This window comes from Miscanthus floridulus, chromosome 1, assembly GCF_019320115.1.
Source record: "Miscanthus floridulus cultivar M001 chromosome 1, ASM1932011v1, whole genome shotgun sequence".
NCBI classification, from domain to species: Eukaryota; Viridiplantae; Streptophyta; class Magnoliopsida; order Poales; family Poaceae; genus Miscanthus; species Miscanthus floridulus.
The window spans coordinates 28,901,937-28,917,632 of record NC_089580.1 but is presented as its reverse complement, the minus strand read 5'-3'; the positions used below and the strand labels follow the sequence as shown (position 1 = coordinate 28,917,632).

The 15,696-nt window shown below is 45.1% G+C and overlaps 1 pseudogene; it reads right to left on the bottom strand.

The window, feature by feature from the left end:
• Positions 1 to 8,473: 8,473 nt before the first annotated feature.
• On the bottom strand, positions 8,474 to 9,795 carry LOC136453797 (uncharacterized; annotated as a pseudogene).
• Between the last annotated feature and the right edge of the window lie 5,901 nt (positions 9,796 to 15,696).

Below are 15,696 nucleotides of genomic sequence, written 5' to 3'. Positions count from 1 at the left end.
TTCACGATCGTGCCAAGGCACGTATTTTATTAAGCAGAGCATCGCAACAGTTGTACTCGTGCAAACAGACATGGTGCTTTTCACCTAGGCACATAGGTGGTAATATAGTCTTAGGATCGATAGTCATTAGAGTGCCACGCTCTTCCTTTGTTTTTTAGGTCACGTGTTTTATTTATAAAGATCCGAAGTGGATTCATAATTTTTGTATCAATTCGATGTAAGGATTGTGAATTAATAAAATCCTTCCTTTATAAAAAAAAGTTATGATGGTCTTCATCGCAGTTCATATGTCATGACGCCACACTACTATAGAAATATTTTTTTACAGCTGTATTTTCATCGCCGGTTCTGTTAGAATATCTCACCACTAGTTTGTAATAGAACCGATGGATAAAATCATTTTCATCACTGGTTCATGATGACTTGAACCAGTGGTGAAAATTGACTTAGTTTTCATTGCTATTCAAGTCACGCAGACTAGCGGTGAAATATGGCCTCAAATATATAATCGGTGAAAACCCTAGCCATCCCTCCATCCAAACATGCCCGCACCCTTCGTTCCGGTGTCACGAGTCGTTCTCATGTAGCCTCAATGTCCCGGTGTCACAAGTCATGTAAACCTGTCATTATCAAAACACTGAAGAGCAGGAGTATATTTCATCGGCTAGCAGCCTGTTCGGCTGGTGATGATACGATCGTATACGATCGTGGATTATTACTGCTAGCTGGTTTGGTGTGAGAAAAAAATACTGTTTTGGCTGGAAATTTACGATCGTTTACGACCAAGCGAACAGGCTTTAGTTCTATGGATGCCCCAAAATTCAACACACAGCCACCCAACCCCAATGATCCAATCTTGACGATTACATTGAAATTTCTTATGGTACGACTTCCTTGATAGACCTTGACTCAGCTTCCGCTTCACCATTGTTTTTTTACTGTGGCTACTATAGTATGAGCCAACTTGAAGCCCTAAAACATTAGCTTCACGTGCTTGAACACCTATTTACCTCAACAAGCGCGTGACAGTGAATTTATCATAGAAGCTAAAGCCTTTTTAGGCTATGTCAAACAGGTCCTTTTTTAACTGTACTTGTCTTGGTCTGTTTTAACTTATTTCAGTTTATTCTCTCTTACAGAACACTATTGAATTGAACCAGCCGATACACAGTGTTTTTGTGTAACAGCCGAACGCCCTGCAAATTGGCCGCAGAGGATCACAGATTGGATGCTTGGGGATCATCCTCCTGCGTCCTGTTCCCCTTCCTGTTACCCGCACCCAACTTTGATTATGGGAATGATGACAAGTTGCCAGCAGCTGCGACCCATTCAAGCACTTTTGGTCTTTTGCTAGAGCCAGCAGGGCCAGCTTGGGCAAAGCCGGTAATCTTAGCACGCACCACATGGAGCTCCAAACCAAAAGGCAAGTAGCCAAGTACCAGGAGATTGCATATGCCATTACAATATGCGTGGAAGATTAAGGGCATGTTTAGAATCCAAAAAATTTTGCGCAGTATCCATCACATCGAATCTTGTGGCATATGCATGGAGTACTAAATATAGACAAAAAAAAAACTAATTACACAGGTGGTCGAGAAATCTCGAGACGAAACTTTTGAATCTAATTAGTCCATAATTAAACACTAATTACCAAATACAAACGAAATGCTACAGTGAACCAAAATCCAAATTTTTTTTTTGATATAAACGGGGCCTAACCTATTCTGCCTCTTTGCTCCATGCTTCAGTCCCTTTCATGCAGGGGAGTTGGGCCAGCCGGAGCCGGCCAGGCCCCGCCGGGCGCCGGTCTTAAAGAAACTTTGCAGACAGACTCATGGATTTTACTATTCCGTTGTAGGAGTATTTATAGATTCTTTTGTAAGTCTTAGAACTTTTCCCTGATCTGTCATGCATGGTTTGTCACTGTGAGAAGTTATTAGGATCATAGGATGTGCCATGAATCCGATCAGAGGGCCGGTGCTTGCAGTTCAGATTACACGTTCGTGTGCAGTTGTGCACAGTTTGTCTGATCAAAGAATTATTTTAGGCTAGCAGAACCACTCATGCATGGCTGGCATCTGGCACGCTATTATTTTAGCATGTTTGCTGTATATCTCTTCCCCAAAACATTCTCCCATTGAAGAAGACGTCTAGTAAACTGGAAGAGACGAAGACGAAAGGTGGATACTCTAGTACTGTGATGGCGTAGATAGGTACAGTAATAGCTACTAGCTTCGTACAGCAGCGTACTAGCTTAACGTCGGCGAGATTGCCAGGCATTGAGGCCCCACGGTCTAATTTCCATACGATTAGACAATTCATGATGGTATCTCCGCCTAAAGTTCGATATATATTCCATCATCATGGGCCGAGCTTGTTCTATCTGCTGTTTTTTTAATATACTTACACCCATTCCAGAATCATGTGCACTTTGACTATAGTATCAAGTAACATCTAGTAGTATATTCTTTCAAAAAACATCTAGTAGTATATACGCAAATGTCTTAATGGTACAAATTGGTATATATTTTAGGCCTCGTTTGGCCAGGCTCCCGCGGGCTCCGGCTCCTGCACTGTAGCATCCCGTCGGCCGCCCACGAGCGGATAGGTGCCCACGGGAGCCGGAGCCGCGGGAGAAAAAAAAACGAGCTTCTTCGGCTCCAGTGGTGTCAGTGAGAGAGAAAAGGAGGAGAGAGAAAAACGGCTCCGGTGAACAGTGTAGCGTCCTGTCGGCCGCCCACGAGCCGATAGGTGAACAGTGCGGGAGCCGGAGCCGCCGGAGCCCGGCCAAACGGGGCCTTAATGTTGTCAAGCCAAATACATAGTTGAATTTAATGTTTCAACTATGGCCTTATTTGGATGTTGTCCGATTCACCTCAATCCATATGTGTTGGGGTAGATTCGAGTGGAAGTTAATACGAATGCGACTACATCCAAACAAGACCTAAATAAATGTCGAGCACACCTCAAGGTACCATGCACATTGAAAAATATGAGTGGGAAAAAGGTACAAAATAGTTAGTAACTGAAGTCTATCATAAGCTAATAAAAATGAGAAAATATCTATATGAGTTTTCTATTTGAATATGAATATTTAAACACTAGAGTAGATATAGTAGTTGTGATGCAATGAATTGGACGAAGAAAGTAGACAGAGTAATTGTAAATGCCTATCATAGTAGGATAAAAGAAAATAAAAATACTATCACTATTGTATTAGAATATATATGTGTGTGTGTGTGTAATACATAAATATGTACTAATGCAAAGTGGACACTACAATCTAGGATGGAAAGTTATATATAGCACATAAATGTGTGCTTGGAATCCTATAATGTCTCATGGGGAAGGGGTTTTATGTACAGGTGGGACGGGGTTTCAGGCTTTCAGCCCGGACACAACAGTAGCCACACAAAGAACACATGCTAAAGTCAAAGTGGCGAAACACAATAAATCTAAGTTTTCTTTGATTCGCCAGCGACTCGGAGTGTCGTGGAATGATTGTTGTTGAAGAACCTACAGCTCTTTCGAAAGCCACATGGTATAGATGGTCGTTGAACGCTCGCTTGTGCTCTTTAGGAATTGATCACAAGACACACTCCCACCAATTTGCAACTGTGATGAAACTTGCTTGTCGTGTTACGCCAAAATTTGCTAGGCGCTCCCAAGGCGATTTGGCTCTCGACCTTTTGCACAAAGGGGCAGGTAAGACAAAGGTGGAAACCGGTCTACGCTAATCCATTACAAAGGTGGAAACCATTCATGAAATGCGGGATTATCCACTCTGAGGATTTTGCTTTAGATGATGATCTAAGCGAAGATTTTGCATTTTTCTCCGTGTACGCCCTCCAGATGATCATCGATTCTGTAGCTCTGTAAGCCAATTTGGTGTTATACTATCCATCGACAGTCAATTTCCAAGTGATTTTATCCTCGATCTCCGGTTTTATACTATCCAATTGGTGTTATACTCTCCAATTCTGTAGCCCTTGTCGATTTGTTTTCTTTCCCACACAATCAGCAGAGAGACGGTCAGGTGATAAGTTATGGAGAGCAAGAGTGATGTGACGATGGTGTACCGCCTATTAGTTGGTAGCTAGTTGGGACTCTAATTAGCTGACTAATTCTAGCTACGAGCAATAAACTAGCTATCTACTATAGGGCCTCCTTTGATACAAAGGAAAATATAGGAATTTTAGAGGATTTTAATCCTATAGAAAAGTTTTGTGTACGTCTCTTTGGAACAAAGGATTCCACCCTATGAAATTCTTTAGGATTGGATTCAACCCTATGAAATTCTTTAGGATTGTCGTACGATGCACGAAAACATAGGAATTTTAGAGGAAAACTAACATGAAGTTGGATCTCATGGAAACTTTTCTTTATGTCTCAATGTCTTCTAGTTCCTGTATTTTTCCTGTGTTTCATCCATGTGGCAGAATCGTCTAATTTAATGCCTCTTAGGAGTACTTCTCTTCTATTAGACACTAAATATTCAAGGGAGGACACTAAATCATGCAGTCCCGTCGGGCACACCCCAAGGAAAAAACCCAAAAATCCATATTTTTTCATCAGGATCACAAATGAGAGAATAAAACTCACATCATTATTAACCATTTCTTACATCACTTTTAATACAAGATAAGAGTTATGAGCAATTTAATTTAACAACGGAATATAAACATGTGATCAGAGTTACAACAGAAATAAATAGTTATTCATGACATGATGAAGCATTGATATATAAGCTATGACAATAGATTATAAAACTTCTATTTATAAAATCTTTAATGAGAGTTACAAATAAAGACTATGATCGCAGCGTAAAGGAAATCATCTCTGAGCCCACCAGGAGGAATCCACACACAAGAGTCAGCTCTAGCATCTACCTGTCACCTGCAACAGAGAGAAATAAAACCCTGAGTACTCAATTGTACTCAGCAAGACTTACCCGATAGGAGAAAAGAAAAGACTCCAAAGATATGCAAGGTTATCTAGTTTGTGGGTTTATTGCATCTGCAGGAGCATTACTAAACGTGTATCCTTATATTCGATTTTTATTAGCAGTCAGCATTAGTTCATTAACTAACCATTCTATGTAAGCACCTGTGCTACTTTCAAGCATGTGGTAAGCAATTATAATTATTTTACCATCTTTCATCTTTCAGTTCTTACTACGTTGCTAGACTATAGATAAGTCATAACGGATCACCGATGATTCGCGAATTAATGTGTCTAGCTGGATATCCCGAAACACACGCCCCGCTTATATATATTCAGGAGCGGAGGCTTGGAGTCCAAATTTGGACGGAGACCTAGACCCCGTGACAGGACCCCGTGTTTTGCCATTTTCTTTCTTTTTCTTTTACCAAAATATATAAACAATTATGTAATTACAAATATGTCATTATTTCTTTATCACTAATATCCCTACACACCTGCATATATTTATTGTATGTTTAAACGTATACTTATCTATAGAAATACACTCGGGGAGAAATAAGTTTGTACACTACTTTAATTAATATAGCAACATGCTTATTAAAATGAGATACGTGAGTATATATATACCTATATATATATCTATCGGTTTACTAATTTAGACAATTAGCAACATCTAGGCACAAGAAATTTTTTAACAAAGCTCGAATTTAAATTAGATTCAAAAGCTATATATATATATATATATATATATATATATATATATATAGTTCTATTTAATAATATATTTTATTTCATTTCATTTTTGAGTTCTCTTCTAATCTAATCTTGCTCTAATTTATTATTAACAAGTTAATAATTACATGTTTAGGGCTAAACGGTTCATGTAACACTGGAGGTGTTACAACCAATCCCCTAAAAAGAATCTCGTCTCGAGATTCGATGTAAGAATCGGAAGTGGGGAAAACACGATTATATTTCGTAAATCGGAAAATACACGAAAGATGACACGACTTCGAATGCTAAACCACATAGAGATTTAGATATACATGATTAAGAGCAACCGAATACAAACGAGGCTTAATCCAGAAGTCGAGATAGACGAGGGCAATGGAGAAACAACAAGATAATGATTATCCAAAACATGGCGTATGACCAACAGATCCAGAAACAGGAGACTGAGAAGTCAAACATCGTGAACCCTAAGACCGAACTAACCAACGGTAGACTTGATCTTCTTCGAAAACCATATCTTTCTTCTTCTCAGATTACACCATCATCTCAGACTGACGAACCTAGTTCCACAATGACGACTGAATCCCGTAGCTCTGCGTTGTGTTCGAGGGGATGAGGATGAAGAAGAAGAGTAAGGACCAAGGGCATCTTATAGTGGCGAACGAAGGTGGGGCGCAACACACCGAAAGTGGAGATGGCGTGGAGTACACTGACTGTTCACGCTGTGGGGATAAGGTCAGCCATGGTGCGCTCCCTGTGTGAGCGGCAAAGGGGAATAAAGGAGAGAGGAGAGGTTCGCTCGATGAGGGAGGCGTGCGGGTGGCCGTGTCCCCAAAAGAAGAAAGCAGGGAGGGGAAGGGGGGGTCCGGTACGGGGACTAGGGTGAGGAGTCGAGAGCCAACCGCATGCCGAGAAAAAGGAGAAGCGCACAGTATACGAGGACGGCTAGTGCGGCACGATGTTGCGGTCACGTTCAAATGACCTGTTCGATTGGCTGCTAAGCCATGGCAGAAAGTTAATTAATTTATTATGAGAGAAAAATATTATTCATTTACTGAAAATATACGGCTTACCAGCCCCGCCAATCAAAACGACGACTAGGCGGCAGTGGTCAAGCTCGCATGCAGCTACGTACAGTACGTCCAACACGCAATCCATCCATCTGCGTCATGTCAAGCTAGCCGTCAATCTTTCACCGATTTGGAACTTGAACCGCTGCCCTTTTCCTTCTCTAGAGCTGAAGCATCATCGATGAGGAGGCAACTAGCTGGCCATGGTACTGCGTGTTGTGTGACACACACCGGCCGGCATCAGTCACGGAATTTATTCATCACTCTGGCTTTACAAAAAAACAGCTGCACGAGCAAGGAAAGGGGAGAAGACGTACGTACGTCACGCCGGAGGTGACAAACGCAAGAACCCAAAGAGAGATGAAGTCATGGTTTCATATTTTTCATTACATAAAAGTCACTGCAAGCAAAAGTATTCATAGAAACTAACCTTTTTTTTCATTTTAGTCTTACTCTACGTGTCTTTGCGTGTCTTCCTATCATAGAAATTATCAAGAAGTGTATCAGTTGTGAACTCAATTACAATCTCCTTCTCAATGTATATTATCAAGCAATCTCTCATAAATTCATCTCCTATTTTATTTCGGAGTCTTGTCTTCACAAGTTTCATTGCAGAAAATGCCCGCTGTGACGTAGCTGTCAAAACTGGTAGAGTTAGAACAAGCCGAATCAATCTGTCAAAGAAAAAAAATGCTTAGTATTTGCCATCTATAAAAATGATTTGGGATAATAGATGAAAAATGAGGGATGTTATATAACCTGTCAATCAAATAATAATCATTTGATTTTCTAGTTTCAGCTAGTCGACGGCATAGATCAGCAATAGTTGATAAATTCTAGAACTGTGGATTTGCGAGGACATCAACCTCATAATGTTGTAATTGATGTCTCAAGTTATTTCTTTATTTTTCAGAAAAATCAGCGCGTGCCCTCAAACCTAGCTTGATCCGCTTCTTTTTTCATCCGAAACAGTGTTTTTCTCTCACAAATTCCTCCAGAATTCCTCCAAGCGAACGGGGCCAGAACTTTGAAGCTAGCAAGCAAATATCATCAATTTTGAACGATCTAAATGAATCTCTAGGATCCAAAGATGTACACAAAACGAGAAGCTCTGTGGCTTGTTCACTGAACCTGCTATTTAACTCATGTAATTGGTGATCAATAGCAATTGTGAAAATGTCATATTTGTAGTGATGCTCAACTGATAGCTCATTCTCAACACGAGATCGAATATAGTCCACATAGAAGGCATTCATATTTGGCACTTGTATTCCTTGTTTTATGCAAAAATGATGTCACATCATTAAGAAGGGCACTCCAGCCATGATCTCTTAAACTTTGGATCAATTTCTTAGTAGTGGCCACATCATCCATAGCATTGACAATATCCTGAGTTTTTTGCTGTAGCTTTTTGTAAAGTAGGTCTGTGATGCCCATGAGTTCTTTCATAACATGCAAAATAAAAACAAAGTCAAATGACATCATTAATTTAACAGCACCAGCAGCCTTTGCTCGTCCAGCAGGTGTGCTTCCTGAACCTTTAGCAGTAGCAATATGTTTCAATGCTAGAAATGTAGGCTTGTAAAGCTTTAAAAGACTACAAATTGAATCATAATGTGAGCTCCATCTAGTATCCCCGGGACGATGCAAGGTTCTAATCTGGTTAGCACCACTTCCAGTTTCAAGCTCATTAAGTTCAATTAGTATTGACAACAACAACAAGATGTTCAAAAAAAATTATGAACCTCAGTTACTTCTTTGGATGCAGCAACAAAAGCTAACTGTAATTGATGGGCAAAGCAATAAACATAATATACATAAGGACACTCTTCCATAAACTTTGCTTGGAGTCCATTCCACTCTCCTCTCATGTTACTAGCACCATCATAACCTTGTCCATGAATATTTTGGACATCCAAATTATGGGCAGATAAAACAGAGCATATTTCTTGTTTTAGAGTTGCAGAGTTTGTATCGTGAACATGCACAAGATCTAAAAAACGTTCTCGAACAAAGCCTTCTTTGCCAACAAAACGAATAACAACTGCCATTTGTTCTTTTCTGGACTCATCTCTTGATTCATCAACAATCAAGCAAAACTTAGCATCACCTATTTCATTACGAATGGCTATTTGCACATTACTAGCCATAAGGTCCAAGATTTCTTTCTGAATCTGTGGTGATGTGTATTTAGCATTCAATGGAGCATTATCCAGTACCACAACCTTTACCTCATCATCATAAGAAGCTAGAAGTTTTACCATCTCAAAAAAATTATCTTGGTTTTTTGAGTCAACAGATTCATCGTGTCCTCTGAAAGGACAAGCCTAGAATGCTAACCATCGGACTGCATCAATTGATGTTCGAAGACGGAGTCTATTCTTTTTTATTTCTTCATTTGTTTGCTTCTCCACTGCATGCGGCATAGCTGATTCTTTAAATTCTCATAACACTAAACATTGTATTTATGAGTTGAACCATAATCTTTTCCCATGTGAATCATGAAGGCACAGTTTGATCCATCATTGACTTTCTTCCAACTTTTAAATCCTTTCACTGTGAATGCATTAGATCCTATTTTTCCGACTGATTTCTTTGAAAACAGGAAGCATGGAAAACAAAAGGCGGCATCTTTTGTAGGTGAATACTCTAACCAAGGAAAATATTTGAACCAATTAGACTGAAAACTGCATTGATGTTTCTTCGAACCTGAAGGAGGGTACACATCTTTAATAAATTGGTACGGACCGTGCTTCATATATGCTCTAATAACTTGGTCTTGTTCATCTGGCGGATAATCCCAAATTTGGCAACGCGGGCCTAGATCACGCTCTACCATTAAAACACTAGTACCTTCACAATTAACTCTCTGAACTTTAGCTGTTGTTTGCCTTGGAGTCTCCACTGCTACCTCTTCATCTTTTTCATCCTCTTCTTGTTGTGCAGCAAGCCAATTAGCAATTTCATCTTCGGGTGTCTCTTCATCAGAACAAATAACACCAATGTTCTTCTTGTAAAAAGAATCTAGTGTCCTCTTTCTGAGTACCATGATTATCCTTCAGAAAAATAATTTTCAAATACTCCAAATTAGAATATACAAAAATGTTTGTAGCTTCTATAGAGTATAGGCTACAGCCTACTGCCTACATGAACTAAATAAAAGTGATTAACCAAACAAGATTATTTTACAAAGTATAGCTAAGTTACCGTGATCAACTGATTGCTTGATTAGGTCTTCATGGCCTGGCCTCCTGGAGACTGGAGTCTTGGTCGCTGGCCTGTGGGCTCCCTGCTCCCCGATCTATCTCGCGAACTCGTCACTCTTGGCCTGAGCCCTGGGCGCCTCCGGCCGCTCTCCGCGGCTCCACGGTTGGCCGGGAAGGAAGACTGAAGAGACCACCAGGACCAGGGTTAGGGATTTTTTTTATTTCTGGTGAATTGGAAGACGAGGTCGAGGAGGCTAGCGGCGCCGCAGCGGCGATTCGACGAAGGGCTCTCCGTTCGTTGCGTGTGAATATCCCATGAGGCCGTGGCAAGCTCTGCGTGTGTGCTTTCCTGGCTTCCTGCATTGATGGCCGGATGGCCCAGGCCCCCACGAGTCACCCAACTACAACATAGGGGTTAAAAATTTACAGCAGTGTTGGGGGGCCCCTGCTGGCGCCCCCTTAGCTCCGCCATTGGATGCACGTATGCTCTCTCGCTCTAACCAGGGTAAGTACGCGTGGTCCACCGGTGTACCGCTGGTTAGTGAAGGTGTCGCAATGGCGCGCGGATGGCAGCTGTCGGTCAGTCCATAACCATAAGCGTTGCCACTCTTCTTCGGAGATGCATGGACGACCAGCCTTGCAGGCTGCTGGCTGAGTATAGTCGTGCTCTCTCCATCACAAATTATAAGATGTTTGACTTTTTTTTTACATCAAATTTGATCACTTGTTTTATTCAAAAATTTGTGCAAAACATCACTTCTTTTACCGTGGCTGGCTTTATTAATAAAAGTTTTCAAGAATGACTTTAAATTTGACTATGTTTGTATAATTTTTTTAATAAGACGAGTGGTCAAATTTGAAGTCAAAAATCAAACGCGTTATAATTTGGGATGGAGATAATATATCATGTTTTCACGCATAAAACTATTGTTTTTTTACAAGAGCATAAAACTATTGTTTGACTGTGCCTGCGCGCAACAAATGTCAAGAACGTGAGCCCTGAAAGGAGGACCAGGTGGCTTCGGCGACGAATATTCGGTTGTTTTATAGTACGCGTACCGTCCAAACGTCAACGGCAGAGATTTCCCGCACCATCGAGAAGGCCACCCAATATTTCAAATTTTTTTTGTCGACTTTTGATGCTACGTACTACTCCTAGTGCCGTTCGATTCCCCAGAAAGATTCCTTGCTTATCCTTCTCGATCCACATGCTTTAGCATTGTTTAGTTTCAAAAAATTTTTCTAAAAAATACTATAGTAGCCATCACATCGAATCTTACGATACGTGTATGTAGCATTAAATGTAGACGAAAAAAATTAATTGCACAATTTAGTTGGAAATCGTGAGACGAACGTTTTGAGCCTAATTAGTCCATTATTGAATACTAATTGCCAAATAAAAACGAAAGTGTTACCGTAACAAAATTCCTAAATTTCACCCAACTAAACAAGGCCTTAATAACTAGACTTGCTTCTGATCTTCCAAAAACCTTAACAAAGCCTTGCCCTCCCGTGCTGCCGTGCATCTGTTGATACTTGATCCTTATGGGGGGAAACAAGCAACCAGACCTTTAAATTGTTTACAGTTATTCAGCTAATGCCCATGCATCAGCAGGGGGTTATAGCCAACCAACAATTCAAGAATTCGTCGCGACTTTTTTTTTAAAAAAAAAAGAGAACATGACTCATGCAACACAGCAACAAAAACCAAAAGATATTCTAAAAGACACCAGAACATTAAATTCTTGCCTATCTTTAGCTCGTGCTTCAAGTCATCCAACTTTGCATGAGGCGGAGCCCCCACTACGGGCAGCTTGGGACATTTGCCCCAGTTAGCCGTGACAATGTTAAGGGTGTGTGTAACGATACTCCGTAAGTCGGCTCAAGTTGTTAAAGCAGAGAAAGGGCAAGGGCAATTCTCCGAAGGATCGAGAGAAATGATAAGTCATGGTAAAAAGTTGGCTGATTTATTATAAGAAAAAAAATATTTATTGATCGAAAATACGGCTTAGGCGGCAGTGGTCAAGCTCGCATGCAGCTACGTACAGTACGTCCAACACGCAATCCATCCATCTGCGTCATGTCAAGCTAGCCGTCAATCTTTCACCGATTTGGAACTTGAACCGCTGCCCTTTTCCTTCTCTAGAGCTGAAGCATCATCGATGAGGAGGCAACTAGCTGGCCATGGTACTGCGTGTTGTGTGACACACACCGGCCGGCATCAGTCACGGAATTTATTCATCACTCTGGCTTTACAAAAAACAGCTGCACGAGCAAGGAAAGGGGAGAAGACGTACGTACGTCGCGCCGGAGGTGACAAACGCAAGAACCGTAAGAGAGATCGCAGATTATTCACGAGAGTAGATACGGTGAACCCAGCCACGCGGGCATGCATGGCCAAGGTCGCATGCATCCATACATGGCAGTAGTATGGCACCACTAGCGAGTAGCGAGTGTGAGCAGCTGCTATGCCTATGCTAGCTCGTGCTAGCAGTAGCTAGGTAGCTAGGCACTGCTGGTCAGACAGACAGAGGCAGAGGCAGGCCAGGGCTAGCTAGCATTCAGCTTCCAGCGCAGGCAGCGAGAGGCGTGCTTGTACAGGAGACAAAGCAAAAAAAAACAAAGGCGGGCATGCAGGAGAGGAGAGGGTTCGTCTTCGTCTACGGGGCCCTGCTGTGACCTGGCCTGCCGGTCGGCTGGGCACTGGGCTCATCCATCCATCCGGGGGTTCTGAGACGATGCAAATGCAAACGGGCAAGCAGCAAAGCAAGCGCGTCGTTGCTGCTGCGGCCCGTGCTGACCGTGCATGCATGCGCGCGTCGCCGCGTGCATGGTTGTGGAGGCGCGTTTGGCCGGCACGGGGGCGGCCATGCATGCATGCGCGCGCTGTCGTTTGCGTGCTTGGCCTTTTGACCCTACCGCTGGCGCCGTGCCGTACCCAACACCAACAGTGTCGCCTGCGCTGCCATGCGTTTCCCATATATGGCCTGACACCGCGCGAAACGGGCAAAAACGGTCTGCACAAACCAACAAAACGGCCGAGCAGGGAATGCGAGGAGGATTGTACTCCTCGGTCATAAAAAAAAATTGGAACGTATCTGTCTGGTACCATAAAAAAGGATTTTCTAAGCAAGAACAAAAAAAAAAAATCGCTTAGACCTTTTAAATATTGTAGCCAAAAGACAACCACGAGGTCTCCGACTCGCCCGAGGCCCCGCGCGCAAGGCCTCGGACGAGGTACCGGTTCTCCGACTCGCCCGGGGCCCTGCGCCACAAGGCCTCGGACGAGGTACCGGTTCTCCGACTCGCTCGAGGCCCGCGCCACAAGGCCTCGGACGAGGTACCGGTTCTCCGACTCGCCTGAGGCCCCGCGCGTAAGGCCTCGGACGAGGTACCGGTTCTCCGACTCGCCTGAGGCCCCGCGCGGACGGCCTCGGACGAGGTACTGATTCTCTGACTCGCCCGAGGCCCCGCGCCACGAGACCTCGGACGAGCACCCAGTTACCGACTCGCTCAAGGCCGGCTCGGCATCAACCCCGTCACCACCGCCTTGACCGACTTCTCTGACGAGACATCACATCCAACTAGCACGTTCAACCACTCCCGCGACGTCAGCCGAACGACGGCACGATACAGCGGAGTGGCCGACGAGACGGGAGTCACATCGACGCCATGCCGTCCGGGACGGGACGGGGCAGGGGTTACCGGCCGCTGTGCCCACGGCTGACACCCGCGCTGCACTGTGCTACCTAACCCCTGCTCCAAGGACAGCGCGGCGTGGAAAGTCAAGTCCGGGTCCCTGTAGCCTTGAAATCGACGTATAAGGCCAACTGCACCCTCCGAGCCTCGGCTACCCGCTTCTGGGCTCCTGTAGCCTCGGGACTCGCGCCCGCCGAGCCCCCCACGACGGTCCAGCCTCTGCATCGACTAGGCCTCGGCTCTCTACGTTGTCAGCGCTCTGGGACCGGCACGTCGCCCATAGTACGCGCCATGCCCTACGTCGGGCTGCAGGAGCTCCCACGTCGTGCACAAGGCCTAGCTCCTGTAGCCTCGGAATCAGTGCACCCGCGCCGTCGCATCTACCCAGCCTCGGCTCTCCGCGTCGGTCAAACATATAGTGACCAGCATGCCTCCAACAGAAGAAGGCGCGCCTGCCACCACAGGAGCTCCCATGTCGCACAGGATCAGGCGTGACCGGCGCGTCCCTCCAGTGCACCGAGGACAAGACCGCTCCACCGACCATGCTGCCACAGTGACGACCTACCGGGCTCGGACAGCCTCTGCTTATAAAACGTCACGTAGCAAATACATGTACCGCCCCCCTTCGACTATAAAAGGGAGTGGCCAGGGCCGCTTCTGGGGGAGGAGAGGAGACTCACACGTGCAAGCAACGCACAACGCTCTATAACACACACGCTCCCTCACTGCAAGAGATCAACATCTCAAACAATGCACGCCACTCTACGCAGAGACCTGGGACTAGCTCCCTCTCTCGCGCTGAGCTTGTAAGCCCCTACTACAAGCACCTCGGTGCAAGGAATACAAGATCGCTCTCTCAGACTGGACGTAGGGCACCTATTGCCTAAACCAGTATAAATCTTGTGTCTCTTTACATCACCATCCAGGATTAGGAACACGCAGTACACTTTCACTAGTCGGTTGAGGATCCGCCGGACCAAAACACCGACAGTTGGCGCGCCAGGTAGGGGCCATACTACGTGTCAACTTAGTCATCCCAACAAGTTCCGGATGGCAGACCCCGTGCGATCACTGCGTCTCGGCACGGTGATCTAGTTCGGGAGCCTAGAGTTCGTGTCTCTAGGATATTAGTACAATATGGTACTCCTCCCACCTAGAGCCCCATCGACCGACGACGACATCACGCACCAGCAACCTAGGCGCAAGCGGCGCCCGGGTCCCCGCTCTTATCGCGCTCGCCAGGCAAGACATGGGCAGGACCACCCCGAAACCCCACAAGCTTAGGGTGACGCACCACGCTCCGCTGGTATCCTATACTCGACTATTGGTACAGAGTCCCTGGCTGGGAACCTGTCTAGCTTAAGCCTAGGCAAGGGAAAGACGTCGGTGGCGCGCAGCAACGCCCCGTCATCAAGCTCTGCCCCGCCACCTCCCGAGGAGTCGACTCCGGCGAAGCGGAGCCCGGCGACGACACCATCCCTGTACCCCTTCAGGTTGGGCAATGCCGCCACCGCCTACGCTTCCGCCTACGCTTCCACTCACGCAGAGCCCCTAGGATGCCACCAATGTTTTGCCCTCGACCTCATCGCCACAACCTCGACCCACACCCACGCTGACTCCTCGGAGGAGGACGAGACGTTGGCCAGAGCAAACTTCTCTGGGCTTCACGACCCTAAAGCCATGCACCGCTTCATGGCCATGAGCGACTACTGCTTTGGCTACTCCGACTCCGATGACGAAGACACTTACGATCCCACTCGTGAGTGCTTCAACGTCGAGCTTGGGATGCTGAGCGCGAGCGATGAGGACAAAGGGGCAGGCAATCGCTCCCCGCCCCACAAGGGGGCAGGCGACGTCGCACCTCCACGCGTCGAGCCCCTGGCAGCGCGGAGCGAGAACCCCGCCCCTGAAGAACTTCGACGTCTAGACCTAGAGCAGCTCCATGAGCTTCAGGCTAAGGTCGAACAAGACCGACTCCTTCTGCAGCAGCTCCGAGACACTCTCGAGCAAGAGCAGCGGGGTCGCGGTGATGGCGGAGCAGCCCG